Source organism: Ambystoma mexicanum, chromosome 10, assembly GCF_040938575.1.
Source record: "Ambystoma mexicanum isolate Mex_15411 chromosome 10, UKY_AmexF1_1, whole genome shotgun sequence".
NCBI lineage: Eukaryota > Metazoa > Chordata > Amphibia > Caudata > Ambystomatidae > Ambystoma > Ambystoma mexicanum.
Genome location: NC_090932.1, coordinates 475,913,832 through 475,927,852, shown reverse-complemented (window position 1 = coordinate 475,927,852; position 14,021 = coordinate 475,913,832). Strand labels below are relative to the sequence as shown.

At 48.9% G+C, this 14,021-nt stretch overlaps 1 protein-coding gene across 1 annotated transcript in view; it reads right to left on the bottom strand.

The window, feature by feature from the left end:
• LOC138491507 (alpha-1,4-N-acetylglucosaminyltransferase-like) overlaps positions 1-11,578 on the bottom strand; it is a 562,029-nt gene extending 550,451 nt beyond the window's left edge. Inside the window, exon 1 of the mRNA XM_069618041.1 lies at positions 11,305-11,578. The gene's annotated coding sequence lies outside the window, so the exon portion shown is untranslated. The remainder of the gene's footprint in view (positions 1-11,304) is intronic.
• Positions 11,579-14,021: the final 2,443 nt, after the last annotated feature.

Below are 14,021 nucleotides of genomic sequence, written 5' to 3'. Positions count from 1 at the left end.
GATCATTATATTTGCTTTCCACACACTTGGACGCAAGTCTGGGATTCTTAATGAGTACCAGATCCCCCACTTTCCAAGTGTTCACCTTGCCTTCATGTCCTCATCAAACCTCCGTTTGTACACATCCTGGGCCTCCTTGATGAGCGTCATTATTTTTCCACGGTCAACATTGGCACTTTTAGCCAAGTACAGCCAACCTGGACAAAGCTTGGTGCCAGGTTGCCTTCCTTTAAGAGACCTGAATGGAGAAATGTTTGTAACTGAGTGTGGCGTAGTACAATAGTTCCATATAATTTCCTTCAAAATACAGGACCATTTCAATCCTGAAGCCATAGCTAGTTGTAGACCACCCTTTATAAACCTATTAGCTCTCTCCACAAGGCCATTAGCCCTGGGGTGATACAAAGCTGTTTTAATGTGCTTGATGCAGAATTTTTTCAAACAATTTAGCATTCTCTCAGAACAAAATTGCACCCCATTATCAGTGACCAACTCTGCCGGGAAACCCTCTCTGTAAAACACTTCTTCAAAAAATAGCACCATTTCAGCAGTGGTAGCCTCACGCAGAGGCTTCCATTCAATCCATTTGGAATGGTTATCTACTAACACTACGAAATATTTGTATCCATCACCAAGATTCTGTATTGGCCCAATCAGATCAACCGCGACTTTTTGCCACGGATCACTAGGTACTTTGACAGGCGTAATTGGCACTTTTCTGACAATCCTGGTCTTGTCACTTTTCTCACACTCTCTACAGCCTCTGACACACTTTTCTGCATCATTATCAATCCCTGGCCACCAAAAGAACTGCCACAAGTACCTCTTCGTTCCCCCCATACCTAGATGTCCTTGATGCGCTATGTTTACTAAATGAGATCTAACTCCACTGGTGGGTACAATCCTGCTTCCTTTCCTGAGTTTGCACCCATCCTCGGACAAACTTAACTCATCCCTCACCCCAAAATACCTCTCATATTCCTTCCCAATCACATTCTTGTGAGGCCATCCTTCTTTAGTCCACACCTTAATTTCGTGTCCTCCTCATCAGCACTTACCCATCTCTCTTTATCAATGGCATCATATTCAATCTCAGCAATACTAATGTTTTGATATTCCGGCATCTCACCACTTCCACCATCTCCCACAGGCAACCTAGACAAACAATCCGCAACCACGTTCTCCCTCTGAGGAATGTAGCACACTCTGAAGTTATAGCTCATGAGTTCCACCATCCACCTCGAAATCCTAGGAGACCCTTTGGTCCACTCTGAACTATTCATCAGTTGAACCAAGGGCTTATGATCTGTTCGTACAAGGAAAGCACGACCCCACAGGAAAAATCTAAAGTGTGTGATGGCCCATAAGACTGCCAAAGCCTATCTTTCAATAACAGAATAATTATGTCCTGCTCCTCTGAGCGGCCTGGACGCAAATGCAATGACATGTTCAGTCTTACCTGAATCAAACTGAGTCAGGGTAGCTCCCAATCCTAGTGTACTTGCATTAACTGAAAGCAGGGTATTCCTACCTGATATAAATCCTCCTAATGACGGTGCCTTGGCTATCCCTTCCTTGATCTGCTGAAATGCCTCTTGACACTCTTTGGACCACTCATACCTCACCCCTTTCTTTAGTAAATCTCTCAATGGAGATTAGATGGATGCAAATCCACCCACAAATTTATGGTAATATTCCGCTAGTCCCATGAAAGAACGTAATTGGTCCTTGTCCTGAGGCTGGGGAGCATTACTGATACTTTCCACTAGCGACTTCTTGGGAGAAATGCCTTCTTTAGAAATCCTGTGTCCCAGGTATTCTACTTCCCCAACAGCCATCCTACATTTGCTCCTCTGTACTGCCAACCCTGCTTCTCTTAGCTTACATAACACAGCCCTAAGTGCCTTGTCATGCTCTAACTCATCACTCGCAAATATCAAAATATCATCTTGAAATACTGTTACGTTTTCCAGACCCTTCAACACCTCCTCCATCACCCTTTGGAACACAGAGGCAGCTGAGGCTAGCCCAAAGGGCATGCAATTGTATTTGAACATGCCTTCAGGTGTGATAAAGGCTGTAAGGTGTTGTGACTCTCTGGACAAAGGAACCTGGTAATAGGCAGCAGAGAGGTCAATGAAAGAAAACACCTTTGGCTCACTAAGGGTGGATAGTGTTTCTGAAATATTGGGCAAAGTATGCCTTTCCACTAATATATTATGATTAAGACTACGTAGGTCTACACACAACCTCAATTTCCCATTGTTTTTAGCCACAAGCACTATAGGTGACAACCACTCCGTAGCCGCCACAGGCTCAATCACACCTTTGCAAACTAAATCATCCAGTTCACTACGCAGTTGCGCTCTCATGTTTAACGGCACATGCCTCACTTTATGAACAATAGTTTGGGCATCCCTCTTCAGTTTTATATGATGCTCAAAATGCCTGAGCATGCCCAGGTTCTCAGAGAAAACCTCTGGAAACTCTTTAGACCATACGTCATCAATCTCCGCAATGGTAACGGGTTCAATAGCACTGGCCTGCACCCTGACCCTCACATTTTTTTGTTCCTCCCAACCCAATAGGGAGGCACCCTTCTTTGCGACCAGAATGTTAGCCTTGCATTCCTTCCCTTTAGATGCAACTCTTTCGGAAAATTGACCCAGAATTTCAATTGGAGACTCTCCATAACCACAGGGATGAATGTTAGGTGAGTTCAGAATTGCTTCATCCCTATTCAGAGTTCTCTTCAAGGTGTCTTCCGATATGATGGTCCAGGGAGAGCATGTGTCTACTTTCATAACTATTTCTCGACCATCAATCATGAACACATCCACCAGCCCCTCCTTCTCTCCTCCAATAGGTGATACTTCAAACACATGCCTGGGACTTGAGTCCTGTGCAGTGGACACTTCCTGTATATTGTAGCTCAAACGAACACTTTCCTTGTTGTCGTTCCTGGATTCCAGGGGGTTTATCGATGAGCCCTTGCAAACATTAGCGAAGTGTCCCTTGCCTCTGCACTTGAAGCATTCAGCAAATTACGCCGGGCAAGAAGGGTAATTTGATCCATGTCTGAAACTGCCACATCTGGTACATTTCGTGCTCGACGCTCCCTTTCGGTTCATGTTGACACTTGGTTTCCTCTTTTGATCAACAGCACACACGGCTTGGGCACTTTGTTTGTCAACTCTCAGTTCCTTAACATATTTTGACGTTTGCTCTATACTCCTGGCTAAATCCACAGCCTCCTCCAGCTTCATGTCCTTGGTTAGTAACTTTTCTTGGATCCTGACATTGTTCGTCCACCTCACCAGCTGATCTCTGATGAGAGAGTCAGAGAGGTGTTCAAATTCGCAAGAGTGACTTAGAGTCCTCAAGGAGGCTATGTAGGATTCCACTGACTCTGAGGGCTCCTGCACGCGCTGGAAGAACCTGTGCCTCTTAAAAGTCACATTTCTTCTCGGCTCATAGTGATCCTCCAATTGTTTGAGGGCAAATGTATACTCATCCACATCTTCGGCTTCGGCAGTATGACCTCTGCTCAGTCCATCAAACACAGTGCGCCCTTCTATTCCCAGATTATGAAGCAACAATGTCTTTTTACGAGCCGCACTGAACCTCTCTCCACCCATCGCTACCAAGAGGATCTCGAATATGTTCTTCCACTTGTCCCACCTGATGGAGGGACGGCCAGGCTCGTACAGGAAAGGCACAGGTGGGGGTATCATTGCCGCCATGTCACAGCTTACAACAGAGGCTAACTGTGTGAGGCAACAGTGCAGGGAACGGAGCCTTCGATTAATTGCAGGGTATTTCAGTAGTTCATTGAGAGTGCGTCATAATGCCCCTCCAGGAAGACTGGGAGATTCCAATGAAAGGAATGAAAGGGCGTTGCTCTGCAACCTAATAACAATGTCAGCATGGAAGGGAACATCTTCCCACGTCAGAGGGAGACACCCCTCTTCCTCACAGATGCTCGAGCTCAGGAGGCTGCAGGCGCCTGGATTAGCTTGCTTTCAGTCTCGAGCCGGGCTGCAACAATGTTTGGGAAGCGCAGCACAGCTGCACACCAGGCCCCCACCCTCCAGGGTACGCCTCCTGACCTGGTCTTGATCCTGCTTCCACTGGACTCGATCCGCTCCGCCTGCTGTCATGCACGGAAGCAGGATGAACAGCGTTGGCCCGACGCGGCCCCGGCAGGGGAAAGAAAACGAGCCAGTAGCACGGCAATCCTCGTCGCCAATGTGAAAATAATGATGCCAGGCAGACCAGACTCCAACGGGAGTTTATTGATTAAGACAAACGTGACAGCAGGCACCTAAACGAGCGGCAGCTCCAACTAAACTGAGCTGACGCACCAGTCCCAGCACATCAAATCCAAACATTCCTAGAACCCTATGACTCATAATAGAGTTGCTCTTTACGAAATACACACCACACAGTACTCTCGTGAAACAACATACCAAGATATGTGAATACATAATGGTGCTGTGCACTTTGCCCATCACATGTGCACTTTGCCCATCACAACAGGTAGCTTAGAGAAGGACTAGAGAAGGATGGTATTTTGGAAGAGAGAGTTGGATGTAGTGCAGGCCCCGGCCGCATAAAGCCTTGTGAATGATGCAGAGGGTCTTGCATTTGATCCTTGCAGCGACTGTGAGCCAGTGGATAGATTTCAGGGCTTTAGAGATACAGTCCCTGGGCTTGAGTCAAAGGATAAGTCTTGCAGTCATGTTTTGGATTAGTTGCAGAGGGTGGAGAGTAAAGGAAGGCAGATTGAGAAAGAGGCTGTTGCAGTAGTACAGCCTAGAGAGAGCCACGGCTCTGGAGGCAGTGAGCTTCTGGAGGAAAGTAAGAAAAGGAAGAATTACTTGAGGAGGTGCAGCTGGTAGTGGGCCTTCTTGGCAAGGTCTGTGATGTGAGGAGAGAAGGAAAGAGTGGAATCGACGATGACACCAAGGTTTTGTGCCTCAAAGGAAGGCGAGGGAAGAAGGCCCAAGGAGGGCAGCTAGAGTGAGAGAGTGAAAGCGGGGGTAGGGGTCCAAATGAGAAGGATCTCTGTCTTACTGGTGTTAAGCCAGAGATCGTTGGAGGCATACCAACCTTGAGTAGTGGATAGACAGTCAGGAATGCGTGAGAGAGGGGAGGGGAGGAGGCTGAGGGGAGCCTGAAAGAGAGCTGAGTGTCATCTGTATAACACTGCAAGTTAGAGGGGGAGGTAGACATCAGGTGGGCCAAATGGGCCATCTAGACATTGAAGAGCAGGGATGAGAAGCTAGCGCCCTAGGCAACATCACATGTGGAGAGACAGGTGGTGGAGAGAAAGGGTCCAAGTTGGACCTGGAAGGGTCTGTCCAGGAGGAAGGGGGTCAACCACTCCAGGGCCTGATTTGTGGTTCCCAGGTTATCACAGAGTCGATTAATCAGGATGGCGTGATCAACCGCATCAAAAGCAGAGGAAATGTCAAGGAGGATGAGGACAGAGGGAAGGCTGGAATCAGGATTAGAGAGCAGATCTTCACAGTTGTTCAGGAGAGCAGTTTGCATGCCTCTGGCTACTCTGAAGCCAGTCTGATGGTCATGGAGACAACCAACAGATTCAGTGTAGAAAGTAAGCTGGGAGATGGACAACTTTTCTAGGAGTTTGCCCAGGAAAGGAGTGATAGAGATCGGGCAATAGTTTTCCAGACAGGTAGGGTCAGCAGAAGGCTTTTTAAGGAGGGGTTAAACAAGGAAGGGCGTGAGGAGAGAGTGATTGCAGAAATTGGCCAAGGCTGGAGCGAGGATGACAATGTGGTCCTTGATGTTTCTGGCGGAGCAGAGGAGCACCTGTTTGGATGGCACGTAGATTGAATTTGTCTAGAAACATTGTCAGGTGTTGCCAGAGAGAAAGAAGAGAAAGGAGGAGGAGAGGAAGAAATGGCCAGAGGGAGGCCGACACAGCGAGAGGGAGAGGAAGACAAAGAGGAGAGCGAGGACAGGATGGTCTGGGTTTTAGTGGTGCACTGAGAAGCCAGACCGGTACAGAGAGCATGGGAGGGAACATGAGAGGTAGAGACTGCAGAATGATTGGCCAGCTCCTTGCAGATTTTAAAGAGTTCAGCTCTGTTGTTAGAGGCTGCAGAGACAGGGGCTTGCATGTGGAATCTCTTCTTGGACATGACAGAGAGTCTGTATTGCCTTTGGAGCAGGCAGAAGGCCAGTTGGTTAGAGGAGACACCCAAAGCCCTCCACTTTCTCTCAGCCACCCTAGAGTTGCGTTTCAGGGCATCAAGGTCGGAGTCATACCAAGAGTTGCACTTGGAGGTAGGCTTCAGACGGATCCTCATGACAGGGGCTTGGATAACCAGAGCATTAGAGATAGAAAGATGTAGGTTACAGAGGGCTGTTTCAGAGGGTGAGTCAGCCACAGGAATAGGAGGAGCAGAGAAAGTAGAGGCAAAGGCATTCACTGACACACGCTTCATGGGCCGAATGACTGAGAATGTAGGTGGCAGTGCTGGGGTGGGCTTTGCATGAGGGACAGAGAGTTTCAGGTGAGAAGAAAGCAGGTGAGATATTTTGCCAAACGGACAGGATCAACCCAGGCAGGCAGTCCATGAGGTGGTTCACACCCACTACCACCCCTTCTTGAACTGCAGACGCCCAAAAGAGATCACCTGTGAAAGCAAGAGCTCTGCACAGGGCGCTCAAAAGATAACCTTCGGACATCGTAAAGCCATAAAAATCAGCTTTAGTCCACAGTCTCTGCTGACAACAAAGGTCTGTGTGTCAAGCACAGAAATCTAGGCTTGGACTACAGACATGCACACCCTCCTACCAGATCCCTGCTGGGATATGGGCTCATTGATGCTTCATGGTCTCCAGCTTTATCTTTAGTCACTCAGCATTAGTTTCTTCATCGCCCCCTATTCCCCCAACTAACTTGCTTTTATCTATGTCATGTATCCCAGCACGAGAACTGGTCCTATAAAGGACACGTGAATGAGAGGAGCAGAACTTTTTGAGTTTTTTTTTCTCTTGTTGCCAACCCAGCTTCTGCTGCGAACCCTATGGCATTTGCCAGTCACCCCCTTTCTCAAAAAACACAACTTCCACTCAGACTTCTAGTTTTATTTCAGAGCTAGACACTGTGGAATCTCAGTGAAATATTATAATATAAGCACTGTTGAATGTAGGTGAAATATTATAGTATATACACTGCTGAATCTAGGTGAACCTTCACAATATAGCCACAGTTGAACTCATATGAATTTTACAATATAGCCAATGTTGAAATGAGGCACATTTTTACAAAATACCCACAGTTAAATCTAGGTGCATTTTCACAGTGCAGCCACTGTTGAACTCATGTGAATGTTACATCATAGACACTGCTGGAACTAGGTACGTTTTTACATGATAGCCACTGTTGAATCTAGGTGAATTTTCACAGTATAAACACAGTTCAACTCATGTGGATTTCACAATATAGCTGCTGCAGAATCTATGCTAATTATTAGAATCCAGCCGCTGGTGAATCATTCCTGGTTAACGATTAGACTATAGTCATTGTTGAATATGGGTGAATAGCCAGAGCATAGCCGCCTTGGTACTAAATCAAACGAGATAAGTGTGCAGAAGTTGGATACTCTTGAACTCAAAGCTACTGCAATTTGAAGTTAATATTATAATAGATATTACAATAGTGTACACTAACACAGTACACTATGTCCACAACAACCCCTCAAATCAAGGCACCACTGACTCTAGTAGCGGCGGGCTACACCGCACTGATGTGCATTTCCTCAAACAGCATTTCCTCTGGCAGAACAGTATGGATGTAAGATTGGTAACATCTGCTAACTATCAATAATCGGGCCACCACTGGAAGGTCACCACCTCTGTGAGCTGGACACATATACAAAGCTGTGGACCCCATATGGATAGACAGTCAGAAAGGACCCCACAAGGGAAGAGCTAACCTCAGGACACAACAGGTCACTATAGGGGAGCTTTTTCCCACAGTTGAAACTGATACAACTGCAAAACTGCATGTGCCCACTAAGGGAGACAACTATACAAGGCTCCCCAAGAGAAGACCTAACCACAAACAACCACATGTCACCTAAGGAGGACTTTGTCATTGTGAACCAGAGACAACTACAAGTGCAAAACCACAGGACACCAAAGGAAAGCCACTGCCTCGGTGAACCAAACTGAATACAACCAGATACAACTAAACAACTACAGGACCCCACAAGGAGAGACCGCCACACAAGATCCCACAAGGGAAGAACTAACCACAGGACACCACAGGTCACAACAGTGAAGCTTTCACCAAGGTTGAACCTGATACAACTTCAAAACTACATGAGCCCACTAAGAAAGACAACCATACTGGACCCCACAAGGGAAGAATGAACCACAACACACCACAGGTCACCAAAAGGAAGGCCCTCGCCATTATGAACCCAATACAACTACAAAACCACAGATCAGCTCAGGAAAGCCCCTGCCTCTGTGAACTGAATGTGAACCGGATATGACAAAGAAAACACAGACCCACAAGGACGTACAGCCACACAGGCACCCACAAGGAAGAACTAACCACAGGACCCCCCCTGGTCACCACAGGGAGACATTCACCACGTTTGAACTCAATAGAAATTCAGGAGCCAAAAAAGGGAGACAATGATACATGACCCTACAAGGGAAAGTCAAACCACAGGTCACCACAGGAAAGTCTTCACCACTGTGAGCCTGAGACTACAACTATGACACTACAGGTTCCCATAAGGGTAGATCGAACTAAAGGGTATCACAGGGATCATTTCGCAACTGTGAACCAGATAGAAACACAACTAAAAAAACTATGGGAGATCACAAGGATAGACTGCTACAAAGGCTCCCACAAGGGAAGATATAACCACAGGTCACCATAGATCACCATAGGGAGGCCCTTGCCACTGTGAACCCGACACAACCCAATACAACCACGCCATAAGGAGAGACACCCGCACAGGAACACAGTTAGTCAACTAAGGCAAGGTTTAGCCCCCGAAAGTCAAGTCTATTCTGAGGTAAGGAGGGCTAATCCACTACTGCCCTGTTTAGTCATTAACTGCAAAGGCTAGCCCATGGCCCCTAGAATTCCTGCGACCCCTGGGATATCCCTGTCTCTAGGAAAGCCCGACCACATGATAGTCCTCCCCACTGGGATAGAGCCACTCTCAGAACAGTTCCCGTCACAAAATGTCATGCACCAGGAAAGACTGACACACAAGGAACAACCAAAACAGAGCAATCAAAATGGAACAATCTCCGAACCCCACACCCGGGAACAGACACACACCAAGGGATAACAGACCCATTCAAGACATTCAATGGAAACAGGTTAATTTTCCAGACAAAGACCAGAATCACTCTACCTAAAACTCTACCTGTCAACCTACCACCCTTTTGGACATCCTCCTAGCCTCAATAACCTTAAGCACACTAGCAGGATAATAGGATGGCCAAAACACATAAAATCAAAACATAAGGAATCAACACCAGTATGCCATTCATCACAAAATATTGCCACTACAAAAGGTACCATCAACATTGACAGGGAGATGATCACAAAGAAGACATCAATCCAATTGGAGACCTGGCTGAACAATACAATGAAGAAATAGCAAATGTCCAACAACAATGTAACCACCAAAACACACAGCCGAAGACCAAACAGACCACAACCAAAAAAGATAAACTGCAACCTAGTCAACGCCAGATCTATGTCTACGCACTGACCAGAAATATACAATCTGATATGCGACAGGGGCATAGACATCCTATTCCTCACAGAAACCTGGCTAACTGCACAAGATTATAGTGCACAAATACCTACCCAGCATCTTCAAACTCAAGCAAGCGAAAAGAGAAGGAAAAAGAGGAAGACTCGCTGTATCATACAAGGATCAGCTAAAAATAACAACATCACCACTGCTAAACATCCCAAACTGCAAATCACTCATCCTATACCTATCTGCGACTCCTCCATCCAACTTACTTGTCTACAGGCCACTGACCTATGACCGGACTTTCGTTGATACCTTCGTGGACACCATCAGCAACATGGCCATTAAACATGATGACCTGATCTTTCTTGGAGACTTCAACATCTGGTTCAAAGAAGAGAACATCAACTCCCTCAAAACACTAACTAATCAACTAGCGACAATGCATCTATTACAACTGGTGAAACGGGTGACACACACAATGCAGTCCACACACTCGATGTAATCTATGGCAACAAAAACCTGGTCACAGCAGCACCTCCAATGCAAATCCTCTGGAGCGACCACCTCATTATACCCTTTGTGATCCAACTGTCAACAATGATACCTGATAGCCCCCCTAAAAACCCTCCCATTCTGAAAAGAAATTGGAGCACATTTAACAGTGTGTAAATAAATGTGAAACTGGAATCCACAAAACCGTCAATCACCATCCTATGCTCAGCCAGAACCTGGGGCAGCACCAATAGCCTGGACCAAGACAGGTAAACTTAGCACCACTGCGGAGGGAGAGATGTGCCAAAAGCAAGGGGCTGTCAAATGCACCAGCCCCAAAACCAGTATGAAACTTGTGTGGATTTACTCTAATCGCTCATGGCATTTTATTGTATGCCCAAGAAAGCAGCATGAAAGGACTCTAATCTTCCTTCATGGGTTGCCAACTTGTACCAATTCGAAGAACACTTGCCAAATGGACTCTGCATCTCCTATAAATTAAACCAGGTGTGCTAAATTTGCAACGATGTACTGTATGTACTGTGTGAAATGACATATAATAACAGCAACATCAAAATCGTCACAACAATTCGATTGCTTGGAACTCAGCAGTTTAGATCACCAAACCCTGAAGTATAGGGTAAAACGCCTGAAAGGATGAAACAGCCTCAGAAGTTCAGACCATTAGTTAGCACCCTTCTAGACCTCTCACTAAGGAAAAAAACGCACATATTTTAAAGCCAGCAGCGAATATGCAAATGTCTTTCAATTTACGTTCACTGCCTGTAACGTCACTTCCCAATGCATACGCCAGCAGATCCCCCCCAACGTTTTTATTCGGACTCGAGCCCTGAGAGTCTTGTTTGAAAAGCGTCTATGCCTCTTTCTTCATTTGTGACCGAACATGACTTTCACGACATTACAGTTCTGGTTGGCTATTTATCAAATGGCCAACCCATCTCTAATTTCCCTTATTCTTCCGTTATATTAAACAAAATGGATGCTATCATGCTTAAATAATGAGTCGAAAAGTACTAACCCCGTCTTCGGCTCTCTGCAGAGATCTGCGTTGTTCTTTCGCCGTTGTACCGTAGTAGCCCCTCTGCTCATTTCCTCAAAAACAATAGGTTCCCTCGATTCTGAACTAGCCTTTCTGGTTCCTTAGGCGTGCCTTGTGGCGGAACGTGCGTGTTCGTCTTTCTGTTTTATTAGAGGTATAGATACGACTCAGAAATGCTTACATTTTGACAAACACATGCAAAGCACCGCTCTATGTGGTTTCTATGTACGTTGTATCTTCTGAAATGTGTATGTGCCTCCGTATCACGAAACACTCGCCCCGCCAGCTATCTGGCTTCCTGTTTCAGAAACACCTGTTTCCTCCGCTGTTTGGCAATTCATTTGTGGCTGTTAAAGAATAGAAGTGCCCCGAAAGGCCAGAAGCTTGCACTTTACGTAACATCATTTCGACAAAAAAGGCATAGGTCCTCTACATCGAAGGGGAGAGTAATTGTCACTAAACACGCCGACGCAGATAAGCAAAACAATAGCACGAGGGCAGCGACATAACTAGGCAAGTAAAGAAGATATAGGGGCCAATTCATAGAATTCGGCGCACAAGTGGCGCACGCGGCTGGCGCACAGTGTGCGCGTGCGGTAGGCTGCGCCAGCCGCGTGCGCCGAAACACATTCAGGCGCACAGCGTATTCATGGATTCCAACATCCACAACCAGCCGTGGCGCAGAGTGGCGCAGCGACCCTGCAGCAGCGTCAGTTACGCCCCCAAGAACGCCCCTTGCGCAGGAAAAAGCCATCAAAATCCCCAATCCAGCGCAAAGGGCAGCAGCAAACGCAGTGCGGGGAGCGTGTATTTCAGGGGTGTGCGGGTGTCCCCACACGCGATAGGCCTGGGTACGTGTATTACAGGGGTGCGCGAGAAAATCTACACGCGATTGGCCTGGGTACGTGGATTTCAGGGGTGCGCGAGAAATTCTACACGCGATTAGCCTGGGTACGTGTATTACAGGGGTGCGCGAGAAAATCTACACGCGATTGGCCTGGGTACGTGGATTTCAGGGGTGCGCGAGAAAATCTACACGCGATTGGCCTGGGTACGTGGATTTCAGGGGTGCGCGAGAAATTCTACACGCGATTAGCCTGGGTACGTGTATTACAGGGGTGCGCGAGAAAATCTACACGCGATTGGCCTGGGTACGTGGATTTCAGGGGTGCGCGAGAAATTCTACACGCGATTGGCCTGGGTACGTGTATTACAGGGGTGCGCGAGAAATTCTACACACGATTGGCCTGGGTACGTGGATTTCAGGGGTGCGCGAGAAATTCTACACGCGATTGGGCCTGTGCGAGTGGGGCAGTGTATTACGTAGGTGTGCGGGAAGTTGAAGAGGTGAATTGCCAGTGTGGGTCCTCCCAGGTCTCCCCTCTACCCCCTCCACGACCTCTGCAGGCAGCCCACACCACAGGGGACTACCCTGCACCCCTGGTCATGTCCCGCAGGCAGCCCATCCACCATGGGCATGCCCCCCAGCCAAGCCACATGTCCCCTTGCACCCCCACCCCCCAGCAGGCCCCCACTCATGTCCCCCTGCACCCCCACCCCCCAGCAGTGCAGGGGCAGCCTCCACCAGGCCCCCACCCATGTCTCCCACCACCCCCAGTCACCAGCCACCAGGGGCAGCCTCCACCAGGCCCCCACCCATGTCCGACTCATGTCTCCCAGCACCCCCACCCCCCAGCCACCAGGGCCAGCCTCCACCAGGCCCCCACACATCTCACAGCACCACCAACCCCCAGCCACCAGGGGCAGCCTCCACCAGGCCCCCACCCATGTCTGACTCATGTCTCCCACCACCCCCACCCCCCAGCCACCAGGGGCACCCTCCACCAGGCCCCCACCCATGTCTCCCAGCACACCCACCCCCCAGCCACCAGGGGCAGCCTCCACCAGGCCCCCACCCATGTCCGACTCATGTCTCCCAGCACCCCCACCCCCCCAGCCACCAGGGGCAGCCTCCACCAGGCCCCCACCCATGTCTCCCAGCACCCCCACCCCCCAGCCACCAGGGGCAGCCTCCACCAGGCCCCCACCCATGTCTCCCAGCACCACCACCCCCCAGCCACCAGGGGCATCCTCCACCAGGCCCCCACCCATGTCTCCCAGCACCACCACCCCCCAGCCACCAGGGGCAGCCTCCACCAGGCCCCCACACATGTCTCCCACCACCCCCACCCCCCAGCCACCAGGGGCAGCCTCCACCAGGCCCCCACACATATGTCCCCCTGCACCCCCACCCCCTAGCATCCAGGGGCACCCTCCACCTGGCACCCACACATGTCTCCCACCACCCCCACCCCCCAGCCACCAGGGGCAGCCTCCACCAGGCCCCCACCCATGTCCAGGAACAGAGACTTCCATGCTGTCATGTGTGCAATCTGCACAGGGCTCCCCATGTCACATTCAAACACATGCAACAACCATGCGGTTCACACATTACAGGTCGCACATGCATTACCATGATGTCCCTGCACACATACATGCGTACATGGCCTATGTCACACATACAGGCAGGTATCAGACAACCAGCACACTGCAACATGCCCTGTCTCACACAGCAATGCTTGGCCACTTACCGCTCAACTCCAGACGGGTCTCCCTCTCAAGGACCTGGCCGTGGAGCGCTGGGTGTATGCGTTCCAGGACCCTCAACTGGATGGAACTCATGCGGCCCCGGCCCC